The following is a 13,021-nucleotide window of genomic DNA, read 5'->3' as shown; positions in this document are numbered from 1 at the left end:
AAAATTAGTTACCAAAATCAGTAGTCACCAATATAAAATACATGCTAAAAACACACATTCAAAATAAATTAAACTACACATGTATTTATACACAAATACATTGGTAGCAAATTTTAGTGGCTAATTTTAGTGTATAAATAGTATTTTTGATTATTATTATTAGGGTGATGCATCATGTCATGTATGTCTTGTGCAGTGTGTGTGTCATTTTTTAGTTGTGTTAAGCAGTAGATATTGAAGTAATTGCATGGCTATCGTCTGACAAATTTTTTTTCCTTTAAGAAAAAACAATAATATAATAAATAAACAAAGACTCCTGTGACGTGGTGTATAGGTATAGTTAACTTCATACTTGTTAAAATTCAAAACGTTGGAAATGGGGTTCGAACCCTTCTCATTAAGGAATGCAATATGCATGGTAAATTATAAGAGTAAAGTGACAATTAGGTCCCTGAGGATTTTGCGTTCGGACAAGTTAGACCCTAAGGAAAAAAGTAACAATTAGGTCCCCCAAAAAATAAAACGTGGACACGATACATTCTTTTGTTAGTAAGACTAACGGTGCCTCTAACGTAGACTGTTAATGTAAATGAGGTGTCCGTTAAATGCCACATTGGAATTACTCTAAATGATTTTGAATGTTGTTTGATTTTAACATGTCCCAAACCTTAATTGTCTAGAATCCTCAATTATTCACCCTAAAACAAAACAAAACCCTAGCACAATGCCAAATGAATAGCACCTTAAGCTCCCAAATGTAACTTCCAATTGTATGCAACAATATACAAGTCTAGAACAATGGAGAATCCTGATCGATTGTTTTTGGGATGCCCGAATTTTAGAGTAATTGTTATCTCCTTCTTATAGTTGCTTTGATTTGTTCTGCACAAAAAGAAAATATTTTCATTTCTTGAATTATTTTTTTACAGGAGAATTTACCATACTGCAAATTCTTTAAATGGCTAGATGAAGCTGTTGGGGATGAGGAAGTTATAGAAAGTGGAAAGCATGGTTGGGAGCAGAGATTGATGGATTTGGAGGAAAGAATTTTGGTGTTGGAGAAGCAGGAGTCTCCTAGAATTGTTGTTAGTCAATTTAGGGATGTTTGCTTTTTCTTTTTATTGGGTTTATATTTGCAGTAGTTGTGTCTGTCTTGTATAGTTGTACTAGGTGAACTAGAATTGTTACTGTAAATGTAATGTAATTTGTTTACCATGAATGAAGTTAGCTGTGAAGTGCGAACCATTATTGTAAGCATGTAGTTTGTTTACAATGAATGATATTATCTGGTTGTTTTAAATGTTTGCAAAATCTGATAAACAACCATATCAATGATAAAAGCACAATATGTAATCCGAAGTGAAACATAATTAACATAGATAATAAACATTACCTAAAGTGAGTTAAGTACATCAATAGACTAATGAAATTGCATCACTTGAATCCAAAATATGACCAAATTCAGCCTAAAAACATAAAGCACAATACTACTGTGTTAAATCCAAAAGAAAATATCACCCCTAAAATAACATCATATCTGCCAAAAAGAAATATCATCCCCAAAATAACATAATATCCGCCAAAACAACATTTCCAAATCAAAATTTTTAAACCCAAAAAAATTAAGTCATGATCCATTCAACCTAAGGAGATCAATCTTCTAATGCCAAGGCCTAGGCCTAAAAATTTTAACATTCTTTAGGCTGGTCCAGTGTTTGTTGTTTTCCTTGTTTCTGCAGAGAGATGATCAGTTGGTCCTTGAGCTATTTGTGATTGTGAGGCAAGCTGTGGGTGAGGGGCTTGTGCAGGCCTAACAATAGCTTATTTCTTCTTAAAGAGAGCTAAATTTAGTGGCTTGTTTGATGAAGGCCTTGATTAGACTTTTCCTTTCCTTGATTGCCTTGGATGATTGCTCCTACACAATGCCAGACCAACATCAATGGCTGATATATTCCATAAATAGTAAATATAATAATAGGGTGACATTATTAGCAATAGCAGCAGCACTACACTACAAGAAACATCGTTAAAATCGACTGCCAAGCTGTCGATAATATTAAAAATTGACGAAAAAATCGACAGCAGAAGTGGTCGCTATTAAGCTTGTCGATTTTTTAAAATTCTATTAAAATCGACGGCTTGCCAAGTTGTCAATAATAATCTAATAAAATGGCCAGTATTTCCGTCTATAATATGAGTTTGAGAATTTTGCTTGCTTAATAAAATCGATAACCTTGCCGTCGATATTATTATGTAAAATCGACAATATTTTTGTTGATATTTGATTCAATAAAATCGACAAAGGGGCCGTCGATTTAATTATTTAGATACTGACAAATACTTAATAAAATGGACAACATTTCCGTTGATATTATTATATAAAATCGATATCATTTTTGTCGATATTTGATTCATTAAAATCGACAAAAGGGTCGTCGATTTAATTATTTAGATACTGACGGCTTCTTTGCCTGTATTTTGTTTTTTTTTTGTCTATTTTATATTTAAAAAGAGATAACGCTGCCGTCGATTTAATAGCTATATTTTTTAATTATTTTTTAATTGAAAAATAGTAGACAATTAATACAAATAAACTTTTAAATATAGAAATAAAATTTATACAAAATATTAGATAAATAAAATTCTAAATATAAAAATAAAATTTATACTAAATATTAGATAATGAGTTTACAAACTTATCAAAATAATAAATAATCATCTAACATAAAGACTCAAGACAAGATAAATAACTAAACTTAGACTTATTTTCGTTTAAACTGCAATCTACTAATAATACAAAATATTCGAAGCAAAGTAAATAATCCTACTCATACTCATCTAAATAATGATGTATTATGTTTGGGGGACCCATGAAGATTGTGTTTCTTCTTGTTGCAGGGTATGGCCTCCAATTGGTACCAGCCACAAATTTTTGCCTAAATCCATATATTAGAGATGACTAACTAAAGAACAAGAATCCATATATAAAAGTTTATAGTAATAATAAATATGAGAAAAATGAATTAGGGTGAAAAACAAATTTTATGTTATACTATAAAATACTGGTTATGTATCTTGCCTATGAACCGTGAAGGCATGAATATATTAGAATCTAACAAGAAGGTATCTCTATAGGCAAATACTATAGTTGTTGATTCAATAGAAGTGAAGAATCACACACTATTAATCACTCAATTCATTAGGAAACCATGTGTTATTATTATTTTTTATCACTAGTACAAGAACCAGTTTGCAGCAGTGTTAAAAGAGATCATTACGAATTTTGCTACAAATGTTTTACTGCACAACAACTACAAATGTTCATCATAGCTAAATTAATCAAAGAATATTACATTGAATCATTATGCTAAGGAAATAAAATTGTCTTTGACTAATTCCCCAGGTATATCTCTTCCAAACTCAAAATAATATCACATCTACAAATACAAAATGATTACCAATATAGAAGTATAGAATATTTGGATAGAATGGAGAAATCAAATCGGAATTCCTTTTTGTTATCACGTGTGTGCAAAATCTTTCCCCACATCCCCTGTAAGATTACTAGTACTTTCTTCCTTAGAATTATTACCCAGAATCATTTGACTTAGCTAAAAAACAAAACCACTTTTCAACAAAATTAGCAGAGCCATATATACTTTGAACATGTAAAAAGCATGCTTTGAACAAATAACATGTGAAGGGGGCCTAATCATAAGTTATGTAAGAAGGAAGAACATACTCTATAATTCATAGTTCAGACATGCATCTTAATTCTCTTTTGCAATGGCTGAGAATTCTCTCATGGTCATTTCAGCAATTATCTTTTGAGCAATATTAACATCTTAGTCTTTCTTCCTTGAAAATATAAATAATTATGCAGGAAAACTTAGAATGAACTAACCTCTTGTATAGGTTTGTTATGATCTTTTGGGTTCACAAATTCATTAACCCCAAACTTCTTAGTTGCCAATAATAGTAAATGATAAAATACCATCAATAAGTGAATCTCAATGGCAACCAGTTTGAAGGTTTATTGCCGAAATCTTTGTCCAATTGCACACAGCTTGTGGATTTGAATCTTGGAAACAATCAATTTGAGGATACATTTCCCAATTGGCTTCAAAATCTATTAAATTTGAAAATACTGGTCTTAAGAGGCGATAAGTTGAATGGTCCCATTGCCGAGTTGAAATCTGAAAAGATGTTTTCAAGTTTGATTATTTTTGACATATCAAGCAACAACTTTAGTGGTTCATTACTGAAATTATACATAAAAAATTTTCAAGCCATGAAGATTCCTGGGGATAAAGTGCATAGTTGAAGTTATTATATTCAAACTGGTGCGAGTATTTCTGAAGAAGGCAAAATTCAACCAGAATATGATGATTCTATAACTGCAACAATTAAAGGAACCAATACCCCTTTTGCAAAAATTCTAAGAGCCTTTTCAATTATTAATTTTTTAGAAAACAAATTTGAAGGAGAGATTCCAGATGTGTTTGGAGAGCTTCAAGCACTTATAAGCCTCAACCTATCACACAACAGCCTCATTGGTCCTATTCCCCGCTCTTTGGGAAATTTGACAAACCTGGAATCATTAGACCTTTCCTCAACTATGCTTGATGGGAAAATTCCTGCTGAACTGACCAATCTGAACTTTCTTGAGGTCTTGAATCTTTCCCAAAACCAATTGGTGGGACCAATACCTAGAGGAAAATAGTTTGATACATTTTCAAACAATTGATGGACTACTAATATAAACTTATTACCTTTCAACATTCTGTTCCTCATAGTAGCTTTCAAAGGAGATACAAACTCTTAGTCAAAACAGCTTACTGAAGGTGCCTTGTTAACACTGCTTTCATGTGTACAGTCACTTGAGCTATACAAGAATGATTAGCAAACTTTGTAAGAGACTAACAAAAAGAAATGACCATTAAACTTTGTATATAACTCACATGTCCTTTATGCAGAAGCTTAAAGTGTCTCTAATGTCCCTAGTAAAAAGCGTTGCAAGACACTGAAGTTCTTTATAGATTTCTTTAGCATAAAACGAGGTTACATATAGTTGATCCCCACATTGAATCTAACTTAATAAAAAATAAGAGAACTAACACCGAAAATAGAGAAGAATCCTATAAATCCATGTCAATCATGAAGAAAGAATACAAAATTGTAGGATAACACAGAAAAATGAACAAAAGTAGTGATAACACTCGCAATGCTTTTCTTCCTTCATCATTCTTTGAATTGAAGACCTATATCATTGAGAAAAGTAGTGAATCATCTATAAATGCTGAGAAAATTTTTTATTGATGAAAACAATCAATTGAAGAACGAGAGAGAGAGAGAGAGAGTAACTAATTTTGATTGAGCACAGTCAATTGAAGGCAGCAGCAACAACGGCACAGAGAGACAAAGCGATTGATGAAATGTGATGAATTGATTATGCTAACTAGGTTTCAGTAATATTGATGTGATTGTTATTAACAAACGCAAATTCAGAATTTCATTATGAAAATACTAGATACAACAACTACAAAAATAAATATAATAATCAGAGGAACTTACATGAAGAGGATGGCGCGGCGGCGGGCTCGACGGAGGAGGAGAAGAAGAAGAAGAAGAAAATCTACTCTCTGATAGAGGATGGCGGGTTTTGTCAGTCGTCGGAGAAGAAGAAGCTCTACCGATCTGCTCTCTACCTCTCTCCGTGACGGTGACTCCATCTCTGGTATCTACTCTCAGGCATTGGAGAAGAAGAAGAAGCAGCTTCACTCTAAACTTTAATTCTCTGGAGGATTGGGGTTAATATTTGGGAAATTGATCAAAACAAAGGACGTGGGTAATAAACGCGGGCATAATTTTTTGTTGATAAAAATCGATAGTAAGTTCGTCAATTTTAGTTAAAACAAAAATCCACATTTTAGCCGTCTATTTTATATAATAAATTTATACCATTCATCTTATTTTAAAAGAAGATCTCCATCATTTAAATTTATTGACTGCAAAAACTGTCAATATTATAATTATTAAAATAGACAGCTAAGCCGTTGATTTTAAAGAAAAATAATTATCACCCATTATTTCGTCAGCAATGTGACAATAATATGAAGGTGTTGAAAGTTGTTAAAATAATAGACAGCATTGTCTTCGATTTTAATATTTTATTTTTAATAATTCCTTTTTTATTTTATCGATGTAAGCCGTCGAAAAATATCAACAGAAAATTTGACTGTCAATTTTTGGCGTCGATAATTACATTGTTTCTTGTAGAGCTAACTATAGTTGTGCTTGTGGATTGTGGGATATTCATTGCTGGGACTTGATTTGGCTAAAACATAGAATAAGAGTTGCATGAAAAATGTACAATTCCACCGTTTAGTGTACAATTAAACCCTTATAAAAATTATAAATGGGACAATTAAACCCTTACAAAAGTTATGAAAGATACAATTAAACACTCATAAAATATATTTTATGGACAACTAAATCCTCATGTTTGAAAAAGTTAAAGGCTAACCTCAAGATCGACAGTAGTCTCTTGTTGTTATTGCTAGGTGCACTCTGAGATAGTGCACACTCTTCTTGAAGGGCAGACTCACACTGAGCTTTGTTCTTTTTTTAGTGCCTTTCTTTATTGTTGGAACTCTCTTACAAGTCTTGTAGTTGTGGTTAGAATTGCCACACTTGCTGCAAGTGACCATAAGACTCCTCCTAACCTTATTTTCATTCATCAGTGGCTCTATAGGATCTTTCTTCTTTACAGACAATATTAACTCACTACCAAGCCAAGCAACTAAAAATTCATATTTTTTAAATGGTTTATGCATGATTTTCTGCAAAAAACAAAAAGCTCTAAACTCAAAAAGAGTAGACATTCATATTATTTTAATGGTTCATGCAAGAGTTTTACCAATAAAAAATCATAACCACTTGCTTTACACACTTTCAAATATAAAACACAAATTATTTACATAATTGGGACCACACAAAAAGAAACCACAACCTTCAAAACACAAAAATGACTAAAAAGTTCTTACCTGGAGGATGAATGTCACGACAACACACACTGTCTTCTTCCTTCTATAATGTCACAAGATCGTCATGGAAATCACCAATTTTGGAGGAAAACTTTGATGGTCTATAAGTATTTGTGGATAAATAAAGAGACATAGGGAACATTAAGGGGAATTTCTGAACTTAAAAGGGAAGGGGATTTCTCGAAACGTCGACATTTTTCACTACTAGAAAATTACTTATTACAGACGGATATTTCTAACAGATTTTATCCCATGAAAATACAGACAGATTTTGCGAGGAAATTTTTGTTGGAAACAAAAGAAAATGAATTAGCATAAATTTCAGACAGAAAAAAGAATTTGTCAATAATTCTATCGGAAAAATAATTTTTTTCGTGCAAAATAATTACCGATGAAAAATCCGTCTGTATTTAAATGAAAAAAATGCTGTATTTTATTAAATTATTACCAACAGAAAATCTGTCTATAATTTAAAAATTTTTCTCAGAAAATATTGATGTAAACCTAAATTAACTCGAGTGTCTCGAGCTTCATTCACACTTCACACACGAGCTTCTTCCTCACGAGCTGCTTCTTCTCTTCGTCGCGCAGCTTCTGCTGCCATTGCCGCTATTTGCATCGCACGATCTCTCTATCATCCCCTGTGCCGCACGAGCTCCCTCTGCCACCGCTCTCATTGCGTCTGCTTCCTTGGTCGCCATCGTTGTAGAGCTCTCTCTGCCGCTCTAGTCGCGTTTGCTCCCTTAGTGAATTTAAGGTATACTTTGATTTTGTAATTCTGGTGCTTAGGGCTCAATTTTTCTATGCCAATTTTTGGTTTATCAATTTTTCTTTGCAATTTCTATCTTCTTGCTGCTGTTGATGCTGATTGAGCTTGTTGTAGGTTTATCAATTATTTTATTATCAGCAAAAAAAAGAAATTTTTTTGTCAGTCATTTTTGCAGCGATTCGTGAAAAACTCAGCCCAACTCAGTGGAAACTTGGTGGTTGTTGTTGAATGGCAAAGCTTGAAGTGAAACTCGGAATGATAGTTGACTCCCTTGTTAACTTCTTATTTGGCAAAGTCCACCTTCTCTGGTGTGACCCTGACGTCATCGCTGTAAGCCTTTTCTTTTTCTCGATTCCATTTTCTTCCTTTAGAATTGATATCAACTTATGATTTCTTTTTATCTATTGGTCGTGATTTCAGTCTTGATGTTTAGGTCAAAATCAGTTTCAGACTTGTTACCTATTGGTGGTGTTTTTTAATTTGGTAAAGCAAAACATAAATGGATTTGATAAGCTTCAATCTGTGATAAAGGGCTTTTAATTTCCAATTTTTAGGTTAGTATTGAGCATTATAGTTAGCCCTTAACATGATTTTGATATCTGCAGGAAAGAGCAACTCAACAGGTATTGTCATTGGAGTGGTAGTGCTGATTTTTATCATTTTAGTACTGCTCATCTCTATTTGCATCTTCATAAGAGCAAGGAAGCGCAAGAGAAGTTTTCACAATCACAATGACAGTAAGACAATCTTTGTTTTCTTGTGATTTCTTATTTAAAATCAAGACAAAATTTCACTCAAAATTCAGTAGTTTCTCTACAACTAATTATAACATAAGCTATTGGCTACCCAACAAAGCAGATTGGGGGGGGGGGGAGTGAAATTTATCATTAGCCATCATGTTTCACTAATTTTCTCCTTCAAATCTTAAGTCTTCATTTCAAGAAATGAGATTGGTTAAGCACTTATACTCTTGAAAAAAATTCTCAGATAATTTTTTTCGGTATTCTAAACCATTTTCTATACACATCTTTGGTTAATATTTTGATGGTTTTCTTGTGCTATGGAAGGGTTGTAATAGGCATTTTATTTTTCTCAAGTTGGAAATTGGACCTGCAAAGATGTGTTATGTCTTCAAAGCTACATTACATCTTAGGAAAGAGACTAAGTCAATACATCCTGCTTGCCTGCAATGTGTACTACATATCTATACTTAATTTATTTGAGTAAAGTTATACATGTCATGCATGTAGGATAATATGAAGTCCAAGCCATTTGTTTTCATATAAAGTTTATGTGCATATGTTCTGCTTTTGTTTTCCTGACTTGCATCCTTTAGGTAGTAGATTATTATCTTTTGGTGTGACCATAAATGAGGAGCAAGCTGAGACAGGGATTGTAATAATAGTTACTTCAACTGCACAAAGCAAATTCAAGGTACCATTGTACCTTTGTTTATAGTACCCTCTAACTTTGTTAGTCCATCTGGTGCAGTTTTTGGTATTGGTTGATGTTATTGGATTTTAATGCTTAAGGTTGATTTTTCAATTACTTTACTTTGAACAAGATGCAAATGGTGTCTATGGTTTAGCACTGTAGGTAATCTTTGTTATTTTAAGGGATAAGTACTTTTTTCGTCCCCAAGGTCTGGGGTCAAAATCAAAATTGTCCCCGACCTTTTTTTGTTATTAAAATCATCCTCAACGTTACAAAACGTTATAAAATCATCCTTCTCTATTTTTTTGGACCAAATTACCCTTAACTATTAATAAAAATTAAAAAAAAAACCCCCACCCCACCCACACCTATCAGCATCTCTTCGCCTCTCTCCCCCCCAACCCAATTTCCCTTCCTCCTACACCTACACCCACCCCCAAACCCCACCCCCAAATCCCATCATCATCATCATCATCATCATCATCATCATCATCATCATCATCATCAGTTCCCACTTCCTCACCCCCCTCACCGTAACCCCCTCACTCCATCACTCCATCGCCCCACGCCCCCTCACCCCCTCACCGCCACCGCCCCTGCGTCCAATCCGCCGCCGCTCCGCGTCCAACCCGCCGCCGCACCGCACCGCACGACCATCTTCTTCTTCCTCTTCATATCGCCGCACCACCGCACCGCACCACCGCTTCTTCTTCTTCTTTTTCTCCTTCTTCTTCAAAGTGAATGTTGCTTGAATTTTCTGTTGATGATGATGATGATGACCATGAACAGTGTTTTTTCTGGATTATTGTTCAATAATTTTTCTGTGGCTTTAAGTCGGTTTTGATTGTTGGTTTGGATTCAATTGAGGAAAAGAACTTCTGCCTGGGTTTTGAATTTCCATGAGGATCTGTTGCAAGTGATTACTTTTTTTTGTGATTTTTTTTGCCAAAGAGGGTTCTTTGATTTCGGTTGATCATGGTTAACGGCAACATTTTTTCATGACAATTTGGTGTCTTGCAGCTTTTGATTTTTTCCAAAAATTTTTGTTCCTGGTGAATTGGCATCTTAATATTCTGATAATTTAGCATGAGTTTGCTTGAAAATTTGAATTCAGGTTACAGTGAGGGGGTGGGAGTTATGGTGAGGGAGTGAGGGGTGGAGGGTTACGGTGAGAGAGTGAGAGGGTGAGGGAGTGGGGTGAGAGGTGGGGGGGTTACAGTGAGGGGGTGAGGGAGTGGGGTGAGGGGTAAGGGGTTACGGTGAGGGGGTGAGGGGTGTGAGGGGGAGGCGGTGAGGGGTGGGTTACGGTGAGAGAGGGGTGGGGGGTGAGGGGTTGGGGGGGTTACGGTGAGGGAGTGGGTGAGGGGTGGGGGCGGTTACGGTGAAGGAGTGGGTGAGGGGTGGGGAGGGTTGGTGGTGGTGGTGGTGGTGGTGGTGGTGGTGTTGATGGTGGTTCTGGTGGTAATGTTGGTGAGGAAGGTGAAGAGGAGAATGATGATGATGAGGGTATTTTAGTCCAAAAATTCGGAAAAGGACAATTTTAAAGCATTTTGTAACGTTGAGGATGATTTTAATAACAAAAAAATATCAGGGACGATTTTGATTTTGACCCCAGACCTTGGGGACGAAAAAAGTACTTATCCCTTATTTTAATCTGAATGGTATCTATGCAAATGATGTGCCATATTATCTTATCTGACTAATTATTTTGGTATATATTTCATTAAATCATTATATGGTATTTCATAACATGTAGTTTTTGAAACATATAATGTCATCATGGACTGGCTACAAAATATATCTAAAGAAGGATAAGAGGAGGAACAAGAAGGCAAAGTTTTCTTGTGAGGAAAGCAGTGATGAAGAAAAAGAAGAAGCAGCAGCAAAAAGAGCAAGTGAAGTGAATTTGCAGATGAGATAAGTGGAATTAACACAGGACCTCCTTCACCAACTTCATGTAATGAATCTTCTATTACAAGTTAATTATTAGAGCAGCAAACTGCATTTTGTGCAAGAATAAGGCTGATGTTGGTGCTTCTGCTATGGATGACATGGCCACAATACACTTTGCCACTCAAAAGGGGGCATTTGAAGTGGTTAAGGCTCTAGTTGCAGTTGGTGCATCCATCAAGGCTTGTACTCGCAAAGGCATGAATTCATTATTCTAAATTTTTTGAGAATGCTTCTGCCATTATAGACCAGAGGCAAAGATAGAGCAGTACAAAAGCACATCCTTTCTGCTGTTATTTCTTCCAGTGACATTGTTCAGGCTAGGAGATTTATTGACCATAGTTCAGTTTCTTTCCCTTGTCCCATAACTTCTTTTTTTTCTTTTGTTAATTTAGGGATTTATTTTCTTTCCTCAATTTTAAGCTCTTGATAATCTTGATGTTTTTCGTTTTGTAGTGTTATTGGATGATGTCACATTAGTAGTGTCGCGGCAGCTGTTACAAACTAAAAGGAACATGAGTAGCTTGGTTGAGAGGCTTCGTGTAAGATCAAAGCGCAAGCCAATTTATAATTTGGATGATTCTGATGATGATGCTGATTTTTTGCTAAGAAAACCTGGGACTACTCAGGAAACATTTGAGAGGATAGATAGAAGTGATGCAGTATGTTATTTATAGGAAACATTTGTGTCAAGCCTGTAGAGAAAGTGACAATCTTCTGAACAGTGATACATGCACTTATTCTTACCAACCCAAGTGTTTAGTTCCACCAATTAAAAGTTCCATTCCATACAACTAGAGGTGCTCTGAATGTGTAAGTGCTTATGCTTCATAATATATAATAATAGAATTATGGTTTATTAGCTTATGCTTGTTCACAATACTCCTTTTCTTTTCTTCAAATTTTCAGGTTAGCCCACTCAATGATATTGATAAAATATTAGATTGTGAGATGTGCCCTACTATAGCAGCTGATGATGATGCCACAAATTTAGGATCAAAGCAAATATTTGTGAAATAATACCTTGTTAAGTGGAAGGGACTCTTGTACTTGCACTGCACATGGTAAATCTGTGGGAGCTTATCCTACATTGTGTTTTAGTGTCTAGTAAACATTCTGGGGTGCTGATCATATTACTTTCCATTCCCAATTTGTGCTCTTTTATCTTTTTTCTTTTTATATAACTTATATTTTTCCCAATCTAAGGTTTGATTCATTGTTTTATTATTTCTGCGTATTTAAAATTTACCTCCTGAGTATATTTTTTCTTTAGGTTCCAGAGAAAGAGTTTGTGAAAGCTTTCAAGGCTTATCCTCATTTAAAGACCTAAGTAAATAATTTCCATCGTCAAATGGCATCTGTCAATACTTCTAATGAAGACTTTGTTGCCATTCGACCTGAGTGGACTATAGTCTACAGGTGATCGAATACTTGCTTGCAGGTTGATCGAAAATGTTTTTTTTGTATCTTATTCTCCTGTCTCTTTGCACTTCATGTACTTATTCTTGTTAAATGATTTTGTTATCATCTATTGACTTGTTAGCATCCAATTAATCACCCTGTGCTTTAACATGTCAACAAATGCTTATTTTTTAGAGACTGTGTTTTTTATATGATTGGTACAGGGATGTTGATGATGAGAAGGAATATCATGTGAAATGGAAAGAGCTTCCATATGATGAATGCTATTGGGAGTTTGAGACAGATATTTCAGCATTTCAACTAGAAATAGAAAGATTCAACAAATTCCGATCTAGATCCAGCAAACTTGCCTCCATGAAGCAACGAAGCAGTGTTAAGGATGATGTTGAATCGAAGAATT

General features: G+C 34.6%; 1 long non-coding RNA gene across 3 annotated transcripts; it reads right to left on the bottom strand.

The window, feature by feature from the left end:
* Positions 1-1,408: 1,408 nt before the first annotated feature.
* Positions 1,409-5,823, bottom strand: LOC112775058 (uncharacterized). 3 transcript variants are annotated; one of them, XR_011877806.1, is made up of 3 exons: positions 5,575-5,823; positions 3,905-4,885; positions 1,409-1,915 (listed from the first exon to the last, which is right to left on the bottom strand). It is a non-coding gene; the product is annotated as an uncharacterized lncRNA (long non-coding RNA). The 3 variants fall into 3 exon arrangements; XR_003189436.3 differs by lacking the exon at positions 1,409-1,915 and having other exon boundaries at positions 3,203-4,196; positions 4,773-4,885; XR_011877805.1 differs by lacking the exon at positions 1,409-1,915 and having other exon boundaries at positions 3,203-4,885.
* Positions 5,824-13,021: the final 7,198 nt, after the last annotated feature.

Source organism: Arachis hypogaea, chromosome 19 (assembly GCF_003086295.3).
Source record: "Arachis hypogaea cultivar Tifrunner chromosome 19, arahy.Tifrunner.gnm2.J5K5, whole genome shotgun sequence".
NCBI lineage: Eukaryota > Viridiplantae > Streptophyta > Magnoliopsida > Fabales > Fabaceae > Arachis > Arachis hypogaea.
The sequence above is the reverse complement of the archived record's forward strand: the minus strand, read 5'-3'. Positions and strand labels throughout refer to the sequence as shown.